This window comes from Hordeum vulgare, chromosome 6H (genome assembly GCF_904849725.1).
Source record: "Hordeum vulgare subsp. vulgare chromosome 6H, MorexV3_pseudomolecules_assembly, whole genome shotgun sequence".
NCBI classification, from domain to species: domain Eukaryota; kingdom Viridiplantae; phylum Streptophyta; class Magnoliopsida; order Poales; family Poaceae; genus Hordeum; species Hordeum vulgare.
The window spans coordinates 144,119,958-144,137,901 of NC_058523.1; the positions used below are offsets into that span (position 1 = coordinate 144,119,958).

The 17,944-nt window shown below is 46.9% G+C and overlaps 1 pseudogene; it reads right to left on the minus strand.

Annotated features, from left to right (window-relative positions):
- Positions 1 to 546: 546 nt before the first annotated feature.
- On the minus strand, positions 547 to 11,993 carry LOC123405233 (annotated as a pseudogene).
- Between the last annotated feature and the right edge of the window lie 5,951 nt (positions 11,994 to 17,944).

A 17,944-nucleotide genomic window follows, 5' to 3' on the forward strand; every position in this document is an offset into this window, starting at 1 on the left:
TACCATCAGGAATCGAGAGTTCCATATAACCCAAAGTTATCTCGATTCCTCATGCTGAATCCTCCTCACTTGTTCGGGATTGGGTTCCTATGAGTCCACACATCCGTTCTCGCAACCCACATGGCTGGCTGAAAAGGCGAAGGAAAATCACCTTCATGGGCTAATGTGGAGAGTAAATTTGAAGGCCTGAATCTTCATGAGGAAGAGGAAAAGGAGCTTAGCCTGTCCGCGCAGGTGGAACAATCTCTTGAAAAAGTCAGGTGTCTTAGATCTTTAGAGCATCTTCACTCGTTTAGCTCGAAGTGTGCCTCGACGATAGCATTTTTGACGTTTTGCCGCTGTTATTCTCGGCCTGGGGCAAGCGAGTTTTCAGCCTCACCTCCAGGTTTCGGCCCACAGACGCCAATGTTTTCAAATTTCTCTTTCCCGCTCTCCAAAAACACGCCACGAGTTCGGTGATCGTGATGCCACTAGTCGACGATCAGTGCCATAGTTCGACGATCAAGCACACCAATAGTTCGACCATCAAAAGGAAAGGATAACGGATCACACAACCGACTTGGCGGGGTGCGGATCCTCTATCGCGGTCGCTGTCGGCGTAGTCAGGCTCATGATCGGTGTCGTCAGGTTGTTCGTCATCGGCATAGTCGGACTCGCGGTCGGCGTGTGCTCTGCGTTCGGGCCGGGCACCGTTGTGATCGCCGTTGCGGTCGCGTTTGTGGTTGTCGTTATGGTCGTCGTGATGGTCATTGTGGTCGCCGACGGCGCTGGCATCTGGCTTAAGATGAGGTCGTGATGTACTATGTACCACGCCTTCACCTTCTCGTCCATCGTGGATGTGTCTGCCCCCATGAAGCACTCCAGATCGGTGTTCCTCTTCTTCGTAGCGATGTTGATCATCATCGCCGACCACCGCGCGTCGGATTTCTCCTCCCTCCTGACAGCGCTGCTCTTGACATCGGCGATACATTGCTCGATCAAAGCCTGTAGTCGTTGGGCAGCGGGCGCCGCGTCCCTCGCTGCCCTGACTTTTTTGGTGCCATCTGGGCGCCCTTCTGCCGCAGCCGGGGCAGGCGCGTTTAGGTTGTAGGTCTCCTTGGCCTTGTCGAGAGCGAGCCGAACTTCCCTCCACTTCTCGCCCGAATCGATCCAGGAGAACACGTGAAGGAACCTGAACTCTTGGTCCTCGTTGTCGGCACGGTACATGGCCAACACCCGAAGCATCTACACAAAAGCACGGACGGAACTTGTCGGCAAAGCATACGACAACGCGATGAGCTAGGGCCGGCGAACTTTGGGCATACCTGACCCTTGACGTTGGCGCCGCTTTCTGGCGAAGTTGCGACCTCCTCAACGATGCCATGACACTTGTTGCAGGCCGTTTGTATCGTCGACCAGTGGTTCGCCATGGCCTTCTCGCCTGTAACGACTAAGATGCGGTCCTTTCCGATCTGGGGATCGAGGCCCCAAATTGGAAAGGAGTGCATCTAAGCGTATCGCAAACAAGGTATCACAGCACATACATAATAATACAGATATACAATCAGGGGTTCAATTGCCTTCTCATAAATATATCAGAGTACATCACGCATACAATCAAAGTAGTTCCGCTACGGACTACAAAACAAGGGAAATGGCTATGCTACCCTGCCTGCTGGCCCACGATCACGACCACGTCTCAATCTTCTGGATAGTTCACGTACAGGCGGTCGGTCTCCTCGTCGTACTGCCATGCCAGCTGCATGCCGTCGGGATCACCTGTCTCTGGGGTACCTGAACCTGTTGGTATTGTGAAGGAATCTCTGAGCCACGGGGACTCAGCAATCTAAGACCTTGGTGCCAGAACTAGTCAAGTTATTAGGTTGGATAGGGTAGAGTGTTTAAGGTTGCATCATCCTAAGCTTGATAAGGTGGCTAACTTACGCAGAACATTTATGAAGGTGGACTATACTAGCGGTCGATGATACTTGATCACTAAGTGATCCTGAACACCTACCTATGTCAATCATAACCCCACCGTGTTCCCAATCGAATAGAGATCTTCGAGGGGACAGTCACGGTTACGCACCCAGTTGGCAATTTTATTAGCTTATGTTTAAGTTATCTATTACCGAATGTTAACAAAATATTCCAAGTTGCCACATAACCGCGGGCACGGCTTTCTGAAAGATTAAACCCTGCAGGGGTGCTCCAACTAGTCCATGACAAACGTACACAAGCCGCAAAGTAATCCTCTATCACGAATCTCGTGATCTCGTTGGATTCCTTAGAGGAAAACCTCAACTCTCGGGAAAACCAAAGCTTCACCGGCATTCCTATACGCAAGATATATCGCTAAGGTAAGACAAGACTAGCAGGACCTCCCGTCGTGTCGACGACCGTGATGAGGGCCGCGTATCTCAGTCTCAGGACACGACGGATGAGCTAGACGTCGGGATGGCTAAACCTCTGGGTGACCAGTGGGGCCCCGTACATCGCTCAGGTGGGGCCAACACTCATGAGGAGCACTGGCCCGGGTTGTTGATTAAATTCCTCGGGGTAGCTATTCCCTATGCAGATTATTATGTGATTAGCAAATTAACACCAATGTTGGGTCCTGCCGGACAAGTCTTAACACTACGCGATTTATCGACGGGGTCCCCATAACAACCCCGAACATGTAAGGAGCGATCAATATGGAATCAAACACCGGTAGCCGATAACTAAGGCGGCAATAACGGAACAAAACACCCGACAAAAGGCTAGGCCTTCCGTTATTTACCAAGTATATAGGTGCATTAAATAAATAACAGAATTTAGGATAATGATATCAAGCTCATGTTGTCACATGAGACAAAGCACCTGCATCTTGCAACGCTAACATTAGTAGCTGAGCAAGCCTACTTAGCCATTCAAGTTTGCTAGGAAGGGGTAAGTGTTTGGTTTCATGGCATATCAAGAGGAAAATATTTCAGTGGTAGGCAGCGAGCATATGACAAAGGAAACATAATCTAGCATAACAAGTCTAGAGATGGAATCAAGGTCATATCATCTTGCTTGTGATATCCTCAGCTTGGAATGGTTCTTGATCGTCCTGCACGTACTCTCCTGAATCCACGTATTCGTTCTCCGATCCCGGTGCTACCCAACATAAGAATAACATCCAATGAACAACATCACCTCAAGATGCAACAAGCACATGATGCATGAGATGAATATGAGCATGCATCACTATTTCTATCACTAGCACAAGCAAAAGAAGCAAATACATGTTCCAGGACAGAACTGCATCCTAAGCTACTTTGACATGCATTAGAATGACATGATCAGATGCGTCTCGTGAAAATGATGCAAAACCATATAAAGAACATTACAATCGGAGCTACGGATCAATGGGAATCAACGAAACAAGATATGAAGCCCTACGTGACAAAATCATCACCACACACTCAAATGGCACAACTCTGGTATTTCCAGGTTGCCAAGACATAAAACAAAGCATCATGGATGGGGTGGAGCAAAGAACAACACCACAACATCAACTAAGCACTCACAAACATCAAAATGACAAAACTACACAATCTGCCATAAACTGCATCATAGCACTTTGTGAGCTACATGCAAAGCACCTACAGCCACCCAAGCATGACAAATAATATATGTGGCTGTATTTATCCAAGAATACTACAAGCACAAGCGAGAATCACACAAAAAGGAATTAAACACAGAAAGTTACAAGGCTGCAAACTTGCCCAAAAATATCAGTTTTCAGGGACTTAGTGAAAATTCTAGATTCTCCCTTTCTGTCAATGCTCTGAAGCATTTCGAGAGCAGCCAAAACAATATCTACAGGACTCCAAATGACATGGAATTTTACAGGGTGCTAGACAAACATATCAGGTCCAACTTTCTAGTTGAAAGCTAAGGCTATATCACAACACATTGACCTGCACAACCTCATCTACAGGAGAAGAAAATATAAACAGATTCTCAGACTTTGTGAAAATCTTAGATTTTCACTAATCTGGAATTTCAGCCACATGCCTACTTTGAGTGGGCATAACTTGCACATATGGAATCCTAATCATGAGATGAAACCAACATGAGGTAGAGGGGGTCACCCTCTACTACCACAACCAAGGAACAATCACAAAGACTCACCACAACTCATGGAACCAAGCTCTAAACATAGAAGAAAATGAAAATATGTCATCTCCAGAAAGTTTTCCAATGGCAAAACTAAGTTCACCAATGGATTCCTTGGGAGATTCTACCACAAAAACATATATAAAATGTATGCACTTGCTTGGAACAAGTGATCACAAACTAGGAAGGAAACACAACATAGATTCTTATATAGTGAATAGTGCAACATTTCATGTGCATTCACTAGATCAAATCCTACATGGATGCTTGTTCATGTGCACAACACCAATGGTTACATCAGGGTTTTGACCCCATGTATGTGTGTCATAACACATCAACATCACAAGCACCTCTACCAAGCTATCCACACAAACAAAACACCATGCCCTCTCACATATGGTCATGTGAAGGTGCATAGTTTGCTTGCAAAGGTGGAATGCTTCTCACACATCTACTCCACATCACCCACAAGCACATCATGCTCTTGATCAAAACACATACCTACACATGATATCATAACAATCATCACTAGAACAAGCTCACACACACAAATCTGCTACCACCACCACTTAGTAGGAAACACACCCAAAGGGATCACTTTTATGCCTATTGGCTAGGCACAAATGTGAGACAAAGCAAAAGGGAAGGAAAAAAATAACAGGAAGTGAAAAAAAATGCAATGGCAGGCCTGGGAATCGAAGCTGGGGCCTCTGCCACGATACTACACAGTATAACCACCACACCACTTGCACTGGCTCAAAAGGATATGGGGATTAACCAAAGTAACTAGTACCTTGGTACTATGCCGAGGAAAAACAAAGGCAAAAAGGATGCCGAAGGGGGGACTCGAACCCACGCCCTCCTGACAAGCATCGGACACAGCTACCACTTCGGCTACGATACGGTTCCTGCTAGTAAGGAGGGATCTAACATGCTAACTTACCCCTAACGACAGACCCTGTGCTCTGCACGCCGGTGACAGAGAAGACACCGGAGTAGGTCACTGCTGCTGCTGCCCTACAGGGAGAGCCAGCACTACAACAACGACGCAAACGATAGGGAGGAAGCCCCTGCTACCACTACACGCACACAAGCATCGAGCTGCTGCTCTGCTCTACTCTGATCGACAGAGACCATGGCGACAGGGAGGTCGCCGGCACCCTGCTACTACTGCTGCGATGCAAGGGAGATGAGCTCCTGCATCTACTACTACCACACAACGTCAACCGCATGCCGCGCCAAGCTACTGCTACTGCACACGCAACGCACCTACTCTGCAGCTCGGGACAGGGAACCACACCGAGCTATACCACGGCGATCCGACCGATCTAAGGAGAAGAACGAAGGGGGAACGGTTCCTCACCTTAGGGAAGGAAGGAAAGGACCCCATGGAGGAAGAGGCGATGGAGAGGAAGCAGGCCGGCGATGGAGAAGCTCCTTGATGCAGAACCGAACAGGATGAAGGGGGCTTCGGGTCCGCGGCGGAGACGACGTCCCTCCGTCGGTAAGGAGGCACCTCGACCTCACCGAGGGCAAAAATGGAGCGCGGGGGAGTCCCCCATGCTCCTGGACATGGCTGCGGCACCGGAGAGCTATGGGAGCACGACGATCGACGGCGGAGGGCTGCTCTCTCTCTCTGCTAACTCGTACAGAGACTTACCAGGAAGAGGGAGGAGAGATGGGGAAAGGAGAGAGGTGGCGGTGGCTGAGGAAGAAGGGAACCCTAGGAGAGGGAGGCACAGACGCCGAGATTAAATAGGGCCTTGATGTTAGTGCCTCACGGCGCTAGCGTTTCCCTCTGGTGGACTGACGGAAGGACAGAGAGAAGGGGGAAGACGACGTCAGGGAGGAAGAAGGAGAGTGTCGCGTGGGCTCTGTGCGCGTGAGAGAGGGGAAGCTAGGCCTCTCTGAGTGGGAGGAAGCCCACCAAAGCGGCAAATAGAGAAAATAATCCCTGGTGCAATTACCTATTTAGAATAAAAACAGAGAAAAGAAAAGGTCCACAGGGCAAACTAATGAAGATAAAATAAAAACAAAAATGCCCCTGGACCTAAAAATAAACATGCTATTTAAATAAAATACTAAAAGTATTTATGGGGCTACTTTAATAAATACCAAAACAACATTTTAATAATCTGTTTTGTTATTTATTTGCACCCTCAAGTCAAACAATAAAACTCCAAACTATCACATCATCATCTCCACAATATACTCTAAACACAAGACATTTTTAAATCAACTTTGGGGAAGATGGAATTTTGAACATGAGATAAAAGGAAAGGAAAAGGGTTTGAATTGCAAGGAGCTTTGAAAATACATAGCAACCACTCCTACACTCCACACACCATCATCACATGTGCATCAACACAAGAAATCACAAGTCTCCACCCTAAGACATGGTAAGGTATATATGCAAGCAAAACAAGGCCTGGTAAGAATGGTATGGCATGGATGCATGCATGCAAAAGAAGGAATACAAGGTGACACATGAAATCATACATGCATAGATAGCTCTCATGACAATGTCAAGGTGGTCCCACATGGAAGGTTACAAAAAGGGAAAGCTTTACACTTGGGGCACTACATCGCCGCGGTCCATGTGGATGCCGGAGCAGTCGGGGTCGACCAGCTTGCGTTCGTTGAATGTCGTTTTGATTCTCCCCCAGTACGTGTCGGTGTTCTGATTCGTGTCGGTGATCGGGTCAATGCTGACAATCTTCCATGCTTCGGCAAGATACTCGTCTTCCTTGGACGTCCACTTGACGCGGGGTTCGGCCGGCTTGGCGTTCGCCGTCCGCTTTCTCTTCTCCCCCTTCTTCTACGACACTAGTTTTGGTTCCACCTCCACCGCCTCTTCCTCCCCCTTATCCTCCTCAGCGTCGTCTAGCTTGTCGTCAATGTCGCTGGTGGTGTCCATGTCGGCGGCGTCGTCGTAGTTAAACTATAGCGACGAAGTGGGCGCGAACGGAAGGACACCACGGCGCACAAAGGGCGCATGCGAGGCTGCTGACGAGTACACAGACGACAAGTAGCTATATTGGGTGTTGAGGCTGGTGTTGAACGTGGGCGAGGGAGTACGCGCGTCATGGCCGAAACCGGTGGGGGAGGAACGTTGCAGCGCGTCATGCTAGAAGGTGGTGTTGGGATTGAAGCCGCCATGCACGCCGCTCTCGGAGTAGCCAGGCGAGGGCATGTACCCCTAGGTCGACATCGTCGGCAAGTGGGTGGCCGGCGCAACGCCCTGGAGACCCCTCCATGAGGTGTCACATCCCTAACCCTTAAGCAAGATAGCATTGTGCTCATGTCTTCTTTGCATTTGCATCTAAGAAGTTTCAACAAAAACAACAAAGTGGCAAAGGAAAAACTCAAAACCCTAGCCACCATTTCAATTAAAGGAAATCTCAAACTAGTTCAAAATCAATGAACCCAAAATGGCCTCAAGAAATGTTCAAACTTTCTGATAAATCATGAAAGTAAATGAGCATTGGAGAAAACTATTTTCTTGACACTTTAAGCATTTTAAATTAATGCAAAAGCCACTGGTTTCAAACTTTAAAATTTGAAATCAGAATCTATAAATTTCCAAAAATGTTGAAAACCTTGGAAATGAGTGGGGAGATTATAACAAATATTTCAGGAGGTCTAAAATAGTTTTTACTCTTTGTTTTGGAGCTGAATTAATTAGCAAAACAATAATTAGCAAAACAGAAAAACAAAAACAGAAAAAAATGGAAAAACCTTACCTGTCGCCTAAGCCTGGCCCGGCCCATCTCCCCGCTCGTCCCCTCCCTCGCGCCAGTAGGCAGCAGGAGGTGGCCGCCGCCCCCTCCGGCGCGGCCACGCACCTGCGTGCCTGCCTGGCCGCCGCCTCGTGCTGGCGACGACGGGGATAAGCTCCCCAGAGCCTCCCCTATCCATTCCCCGCCTCGGTTCTCCTCCTCCTCCCGGATCTCCTCCTCCTCCTTGCTGCCGCCATTAGAGCTGAGCTCGAGCTCGAGCTGCCCGTGCCCCTGGCCATAGGATTCCCTCCCAGAGCACGCCTTTAGCTCCGCCTCGTCGCCCTGGTCATCTCTGCAGAAGCCGAAGCTTCCTCGAGCCCTGCAACGCCCGCAACGCCGTCGTCTTCCACCTCCGGCCGCCGGACCTCTCCCGTCGATTCGTCGCCCCCAGGCCTTCCCCGAGCCGTCTAAGCTCTGCTCTGCACTCCCCATGAGCATGCGGTCGTTTCCCCTAAGTTTTCCCCGTCGATCCCCTCCTCTAGCTCTAGTTTCACCGGAGCCCGACGAGGACCGCCGCTGCCGCTCGTCGCCGGTAGCCCTCCGATGATCAGCTCGTCCTTCCGAGGGCACCAGCGGCTCCAGGACGACGCGTAGATGCCGTAGCAGCTAAGAACCGAGCGTAGATCCCCCTGATTCAAAGACCCCGATGACGCCCGAGCCTTGGCCGCCGCCAAGCTCGTCGCCGGCGTCATCTCCGGCCAGATCAGCCCCGGCTAGGCGCAGAAATGAAGCTGCGGGAGACGTGCTGTTCCTCTGGTGCTCTCCGCGCAGCATTTGCCCCCCTGTGCGCCGTTTCCGAGCCCCTCCGCCGTGCTGGTGGTCGCCGGAGGCTCCCCGCCGGCGAGGACGACCTCGCCGCCGGTGGATATCGACGTGGCAAGCTAACCCAGCCGATTAGTGACCTAATCACTCGCTGACAAGTGGGCCCAAGGCCAAGTCAAACCTCAGTTAGGGCTGGTCAGCGCGGGATTAGTCCTAGAGAGGCTGACCAGTGGGGCCCCCCTGTCAGGTTTGGCCTGAACAGGTCGGCTGACCTGCTGACGTCAGCCTGATGCAATAAATAGAATTTCCAGTATAGAAATAATTCCAGTAAATTGCTAAAAATTGTAAAAATCATAGAAATTAATCTGTAACTCCAATGAAAATAATTTATATATGAAAAAGTATCAGAAAAATTCAAGGATTCTGATTATGCTACTTTCAACTATGTTTGAAAAAGTTACAGAACCCTAAATTGTGAAATAAGGAATAATTCAATTCTTTTAATCACTTTATAAATGGAATTTGCAAAAATATTCAAATTTCATTATATATGCAATGATCACACACTGTACTAATTACAACTCAGTACCATAACATGACATTTCATGCATGTTAACATCAAGTTGATCCGAGCATCAGGTCGAATCAATTAAACCGGTATCCGAGAATACCCCGTTTGAATTGCTATTCAAATGTGATTCAAATCAACTCTAAACCTAATACATGTTGAAAATAATAACTTATCACCTTGCATTCTCATGCCATGCTCATGCATCATTTTGAGTGCATATGATTGTTATTGAATGTTGCCATTCATTTCGGTAGGCTCCGCACCCCCGGATTCCACCGAATATCCGTCCGACGGATATCGTTCCTCCTCTGAGCAACAAGGCAAGCAACCCTTTTGATCATCCCGATAAATCCCATGTTCTTGCTCCTGCACCTATTTATTGCATTTAAGATCAAATGCTTCAACTGCCTTTGCCACGATAGTTGAACCCACTTCCTTTGCATGACTTAATCTTGTCACAGTAAATAGCCAAACCTTGCAACCTAGCATACCTGGTAGTATCTTGAGCTATGATGTGCCTTATCCTGCTATGCATGCTATGCTTAGAGTTGTGTATGGTCTGTCATCTGGGAGATGAACAGAATTGTGAAATGTGTTTGATGAGCAAAGGTTGTGTGTTGAACTTGATTTGGTAAAGGTACCGGTGAAAGGCTGTGTAGGAGTACATGGCGGGTTGTTTCATTGGAACCGTCCTTAGGAACTGAGTTCCGTGTATGTAATCCAAGACTAGATACTACCACATGCTGGGCCCTGAAATATGACCCCGCTCGGCCTATTAATCGCGTAGTACTCGGTCCAGGAGTTGCAAGTAGTTTCTGGTGTTTATAGTAATGCTGGAGGCCGTGCATGGTGCTGACCTGAGAGGTGGGCTGTGATGCGGTCGGCAGTGGCACGGTGTACCAAGTGGCACCCGGATGGTGGGCTTGGGAACCCTGCGCACATCGTTTGAGGCCGTGGCGGAAACCCCGGCCGGACTTCCGTACGGGTTACTCTGAGATAGGCGATAAACCTGGACTAGGTACTGGTGTGGTTAACGGTCGTGGCCGACTCCCTCGCTGGGCTTCCGCTTGAAGGTTGCCGAGGTGCATGACGTGCACATGGCGATAAGTGGCGAGAGCGTGTGTGACGAAGTACACCCCTGCAGGGTTATGATCTATTCGAATAGCCGCGTTCGCGGATATGGACTACTTGGAGACAAATGTTGTTCATAGATAACTTCAATGGCTACTCATAAAATTTGTCAAGATAAGCGTGAGTGTCGTGGACGGCATTTCCGTATGGAGACGGAATGATTCCACGATAGTGTATTGTTGTGGTGTTAGTGGACTCGTGTGCGAGAAATCAAGTTGTCAAAACTAATTTCAAAATGCAAGTTGTCTAGCCACGAGTCAAATGCTGGCTTCCCGCATGAAACCCCACAGTACCTTTTGATACCTTGCATGAGTAGTTAGTTCTCCTAAAGTCTTGCTGAGTACCTTCGTACTCATGTTTGCTTAATAAATGTTGCAGAGGTTGCTAATGACCCTAATGGAGGGTTCTTCGTAGACATCGACGACGACGAGTAGCTGGTGTCCCAGCTACGATCTGGCCCTACGTCGGCTCTGTAGTATAGTCAGGCCATGTGCCCTCTAGTTGCACTGTCTGTACCCAGACAGTTTATAACTCTTCCGCTGGCTTGTATTTGTATGACTGCTATTATGGGTCGAGAGACCTTAATGTGTAATATTATGTGTGTGGCTCTTCCGAGCCTCTTGAATAAAGGTTGTATGTTTATGGTTATGTTGTGATGCCATCGATGTATCTATACATATCGGTATGCCATGCGTACGTGTGTCATACTTGATATGTATGGGGTTCGAATACCTAGTCGTGAACTTTAGTAGCACTCCTTACAAGGAAATGCCCCTTTGTGATCCAACGAGCCTTGGTAGTCCGCTACTGCTCCGGACACATTGGTTGACCGGCATGTGTCCTTCTTAGCTGCTGTGTCTGTCCTCTTTGGGGAAATGTTACGCGACGTAATGGAGTCCTTGTAGCTTGCTACGACTCGTCTACGTTCGCTGATGACCGACGCCTGCTTTGTTGGGTCATGTATGCCTGTCCTTGTGCGGAACTGCCACTTTGGTTTATGACTAGACATGTCGATCCGGGTTCTTTGACATTGGATTACTAGCGACACCTATCGCATACGTGAGTCAAAAGACGCAAACGGTCCCGGCTAAGGTAAGGCTGCAGCCGTGGAGTTAACTGTGCGTGAGACCACAAAGAGATGTGATGTGTTACAGGCTGGATTCCTATGGCTTAGGATCGGGGTCCCGACATGAGGCCTGCAGGTTGTGGGCGGGCGGGTTCATTATCCCCGCGCGGGAGACCTCTTCCTGATCGACCGCGGCGGCTGCCGCCTCCGCCGCGTCCCTGATCTTCTTGGCGTCGAGCCTCCTTTGTCGGTCTGTTATGACCGCCTCCCGGTGTTGGACGTCCGCCTTCCACTCGTCGTTCGAAACGCCCGCCGGCCTAGGCATCGGCTTCCTCTGCTTCGGCTGGCTGGAATCGATAGTGGTGGCGGGATGTGGGAAGGTGTACTTCTTATTCGGTGGCATGGCAACCGGATGGCGGGAGCCGGAGAAGAATGGCGGGAGGGGGTGGGGAAATGGAGGGAAAGGGAGGAGGAAGGGGGAGAAAACAACGGGAATGGCTCGGCTGCGGCCGACAGAGCAGGCCCGCTTGGCTTTTCTCTTCACCTGGCACTCCCACATGCCCCGAGGGAGCTGAGTTCGGCTCGGGTTTGCCCGCTATTATTTTGGCCCAAACCAGCGATAAACGAGGAGTTGGGGGCGCGACTGGGCCGATTTTGCACCACCGACGCTAAAAAAGTCGCCCGGGAGGGCCTGTTGGGGGGGGGGGGGCGAGTGGAGATGCTCTTAGGGTTCATACCCAAAGGCCCTCATCCCATGTCGCTCTATTTAAGGATATGCGTAATGTGTGGGCGTCAACGAAGGATGTGATCTTCGATACCGTGAATGATAATTGGTTCATAGTTTAGTTCATGTGCCTTGGAGACTGGAACATGGTCATGAATGACGGCCCATGGTTGTTCCATCGAGAAGCCATGGTGATTGAAGAATATAATGGACTTGCTAATTCTCAAGAGTATAAGCTAGATCGTATCCTAGTGTGTGCAAGGGTTATGGGGATTTTTGATGAGCTGATGCAGAAGCCGAGATTAACAGAAAAGATTCCCAACAAAGTATGTGTTAATCCTATCAAAGTGTTTGTGAGTGAGGGTCATTTAAACCCTGCTAAGTATCTTCAAGTTCGAGTCTTTGTGAAGCTTGACACCCCCTTAGTTCATTTGATCCCTTTAACTCAAAATTAAAGCAAGAAATACCTTGTTAAGTACTTCCTTTGTCCCAAAATTTTTGTCTTAGATTTGTCTAAAAATGAACGTTTTTAAATACCAAACCATGAGAGTAGATACATGCATATCTAGACAAATCTAAGACAAGAATTTTGGAACGGAGGAAGTATGAGAAACTTCCCAAATTCTGCCACTTTTGTGGCCTAGTTAGACATGAAGTAAAAGAGTGTGGAGATGGTATACACAAGCCCGAGGAATATGATTGGGGCGATTGGCTCTTGGTACAGTATGACAACTCAAACACCCGTGGGAGAGGAGTGCCTCATGGTGGAGGGAATATGGGTGCGGGAGGTGGATCTCGAGGGGGCGACACTTCCTCAACAACCCAGCTAGAAGGGAACCAATGGACATGGATGTGGGGGATTCAGATTATACCCCATGTTCCCAAGCTCTTGATAATCCAGGATGGTACAATACGTTCAAACTCTGGAGGAACTTTGACACGCCTTCTCGCTTGTTAATGAAAAGGTGAATCTGATTGAGAATGACAGTATAGAACCGGGTGACAAAAGCTTGCTAAGTACACCCCGAAAGATAAATGACCTAAAATAACTAAAGTTTGATGCTGGACGGATATCGGTGCATCGCACCATACAACAGCGACCTACCTCGAGGAGAATCATCATCAACAATGACACTTATTAGCTGTAATTATTGGGGCCTTATCGGTGCCCGATAGTCGAGTCGCTTCTGGATATCTAGAGGCGACACTTTCCAGATGTGTTTTTTCTTTGCCTAAAACGCATCTGGATGATACTAAGGTAGAGAGGCTTAAGATAAGATTGGGCATGGATGAAATGATTTGTGTACCAAGTTCAGATGGAAGAAAGGGTGGGCTGCTATTAGTCTGGAAGAAGGAGCTGAGGATCTACTCTCGGGCTTCCACCCTAGATTTCGTCGGTGTGTTAGTTGAACACGGAAGTGGAGATATGTGGAGATTGACAGGCATCAACGCTGAGCCTAGCTCGGATAATAAAGCACATGTATTTTGCGTGCTGCGAGATTTACATGATCAATTTAGACTCCCATGGGTTTTTATTGGTGACTTTAATGAAATCCTTTATTCCCCTCAGGAGGAAGGAGGGGCTCCACGCCACCAGTCGCGGTTAAAGGATTTTCAAGACACCATATGTTTATTCACATATGTTTGATGCATATAGCCAAGATCCATATGAGTTGTCCTGTCCTTCTACCTTGTGTGTGCCCATGCATTCCAAAGCAACTATCCTTTAAAGGGATTGCACACATTCAGGGGGAACTTCTACTAGTCATATGTCTTTCAAAGCTGTCATATCCTTATGAGTATCTTTATTTGAAGCTTTGATTGTATGTTGTCATCAATTACCAAAAAGGGGGAGATTGAAAGCACATATGCTCCATTGGTGATTTTGATAATTCATGACAACAAACATTGCATCTTGGACTAACACTTTTACCAAGATATTTCTGGTTTAGTCCATGAAGAGCTATGGCTTAAGGTTTATGTGGAGATACCCCTGGATGCAAGAAAGCAATAATATTGGCTCAAGCTTCAAGCTAGAAGACTCTTCATTTTATATTTGTGAGATATCACTTATGAGTCCATAGGAACGCCAATACTATTAAAGGGGGTGACGTACTAAATTGAACTCATTGCTCAAATGCTCAAAGTTAGCCACCCAAACACTCAGTCATTTTTCCCCACATATCCACTCTGTCAAGTTCCACATTCACAAATTTGGTGTCACCAACATTGCCACATTGGAGCCACCGAGTTTGAACCTAAGATAGAACCCTAGACATTCCCACCAAATCGGTGCAACCGAAACTGCATCGGTGCTACCGAGTTTAGTGTGACCAACATTCTTCTTCCAAGATACACAAAATCGGAATTTCTGAGTTTGAGTATCGGTGCCACCGAGTTTGGCCATCTGAACGTTAGTCACCTTTTCGGTGCCAGCGAGTTCTATACATCAGTCTCACCGAGATTCAAATGTTCACCACTTTAGTGCTAATCGGTACCACCGAGTTGTCCACTTCGGTGTCACCGATTTTGCCACTTTGTGTGTAACGGTTTGGTTTTTGGCCGTTGCCTATATATACCCCTTCACCCACCTCTCATTTGTTGGAGAAGCACTCAGAACACACACTTCATTTCCAGATCCATTTTCTGAGGGAGAACCACCTACTCATGTGTTGAGACCAAGATATTCCAACCCTATCATTTGAATCTTGATCTCTAGCCTCCCCAAACTGCTTTCCACAAAATCAACCTCTCCTACCCATGCATATTCTGTGTGAGAGATTTGTGTTGAGGAGACTATCTTTAGAGGCACAAGAGCAAGGAGTTCATTGATATACCAGATCTATTACCTTTTGGAGGGTGGTGCCTCCTAGATTGGTTAGGTGTCGCTTGGGAGCCTCCTACTTCGTGTTGTGGAGTTGAACCAAGATGTTTGTATGGGCAAGGAGATCGCCTACTTCTTGAAGGTCTACGATGAGTAAGGCTAGTCCTCCGTGGACGGAAGTCGTGGTGCGATAGACAAGGCCGCTTCTTTGTGGGCCCTCCGTGAACTCTCGCAACCATTACCCTATGTGGGTTGAAGTCTCCACTAACATGGACGTACGATAGCGCCACCTATCGGAACCATGCCAAAAATCGCTATGTCAACCCCTTGTGTTTGATATCCTAAACTCTACTCCTTTACATGTGCAAATTTATTACTATTCCGCTGCCATATATGTTGACTAGCATGTGTAGGGTGCTCTAGACTTGTTAGAACTGCTAGATTTCCGCCCTCCTAGAAATTGGGTAGGATAGAAATTTTATCTTGACAAGTAGTCTATTCACCCCCCTCTAGACACATATTCTATCGATCCCTCAATTGGTATCAGAGCAAGGTCTCCAAAACCTTGGTTTAACACCATTGGAGGAAGATTAATGTGACTAGTTCCCAGATTTTTAGTTGTAGAGTGCCTATTCTTGATGGGGAGTACTTTATACAATGGAAAGATGAAATTGTTGTTATATTCGATGAGTTCCATTTGCACAAGTATATTGAATATCCCTATACGCCTCCCATTTACCCCATATATCCTTCTCATGATGATGAAATTAAAATGCTTGGTAACCTTAACACTGTCAATCTTATCATTAGAGGTTTATCAAGAAACGTGCTTAATCAGTTGCAAAACTTTGAGTGTGCTCATACTTTGTGGAAATACTTAGAGGAAAGATATCCAAATTATTCCTTGAAAAATCTTGATATCATTGTTCACAAATACGTTGCTTTCCATAAAATGAAGCCAACCAATCCTAACTTCGATAAAATGTCTATTTGTGCTTCGTGAGCTCATGCGTGCTAAAGGAAATGTTATTACCATCAACAACATCATTGTTGAAGCCATTCAAATGCATAAAGTTGAATATTGTAATAGTCAAAATTCTGATGAAACATTTGTCTCTTGCGAGGAAACTTCATCCGATGATGACTATGCGGAATGTGGCTACTACGATGATGAAGAGGACTTCGACAACGAGTATGAGAAGACCATGAAGAATCTTAGTCTTATGGCTAACCTTGGAGACTACACGGCTGGCGGAAAAGAGTGGGTTCTCGACAGTGGATGCACTGGTCACATGACCGAAGATAAATACATGTTCCATGAAATCACACCGAATCATCGACCTCGAAGGTATGTAACTTTTGGAGACAATTCCAAAGGTAAGGTACTTGGTCTCAGTAAGGTGGTCGTATCTCATGAAAGTTCTATTCAGAATTTAATGCTAGTAGAATCTCTTGGCTACAATCTACTTTCCATATCTATACTAGCATATTTCGGTTTTGATGTGCTATTTAGGAAAGTTGAATGCCGAGTATTTTGTAGCGACAATCATAACATCGTCTTTACTGTATTCCGTAGAAGTGATCTATACATTGTTGATTTCTCTAAGATTTCCAAACCCCATACATGCCTTGTTGCAAAATCCTCTAAAGGTTGGTTATGGCATAGAAGGCTTGGACATGTTGGTATGCGTAATCTTGACAAACTTACCAAAGGTGATCATATTCTTGGTTTTAAAGATGTTATCTTTGACAAAGATAGACTTTGTAGCTCTTGTAAAGAAGGAAAACAGGTTGGAGGAAGTCATCCCGTGAAGAACATCATGACCACAAGAAGACCCCTCGAGCTGCTTCACATGGATCTCTTTGGTCCCAATGCTTACAAGAGTCTCGGTGGAAATTCTTATGGTCTAGTTATTGTTGATGATTTTTCCAGATTGACGTGGTTGTTCTTTCTCAATGATAAGTCGCAGATACAAATGATCTTCAAATTTTCTCGGAAAGATCAAAACCAGTTTGAAGTGAAGATCAAGAAGGTTTGGAGCGACAATGGAATGGAGTTCAAGAACACTAATGTGGATACTTTTCTTGATGAAGAAGGTATCTCACATGAGTTCTCGGCAACGTACACACCTCAACAAAATGGAGTTGTTGAGGGGAAGAAGCCGACACTCATAGAGCTGGCAAGAATGATGCTTGACGAATACAAGACTCCAAGACACTTTTGGGCAGAAGCCGTGGAAACAGCTTGCCATGCCATAAACCGACTCTACCCACACAAGCTTCTGAGTAAAACGACATACGAGCTACTCACCGATAACAAACCCCAAGTTGGATACTTTAGAGTATTCAGCTCTAAGTGCTATATTCTTGATAAGCATCGTCGATCTAAATTTGCACCTAAATCTTATGAAGGTTTCCTTCTTGGTTACGGATCAAACTCTCATGCCTACCGTGTCTACAACAACTTCACTCAAAAAGTTGAAGAGACGGTAGATGTGAAGTTTGATGAGACTAACGGTTTGCAATTCGACCAATTGCCAATTGATATAGGAGATAAGGAACCTTCAGAAGCTATCAAAGATTTGTCCATTGACAAGATTCATCCCATGGAGGTGAAGGCAAGCACTTCATCAACTCAAGTGGAAGCTCCTACTTCGCATCAAGGTGAACCGCAAAATGACATGGAAGCATCCACAAGCGAAACACAACATGATGAAGAAGAGGAAGAAGTACATCGTGATGATCCACCTCAACCTTTCTCACCACCACCTCAAGGAGAAGATGACGCCAACAACAATGCTCAAGATGGTGATGAAGAAGAAGCTCCTCCACCAAACAAGAAGAAGTTGTCAAGAGTTAGAGAAAGAGTGGTCAGATATGATCCGCTGAAACAAATCTAGAGCGACATAAACAACAGGAGAATCACTCGCTCTAAATCCTGATTAGCTAAGTTTTGTGAGCA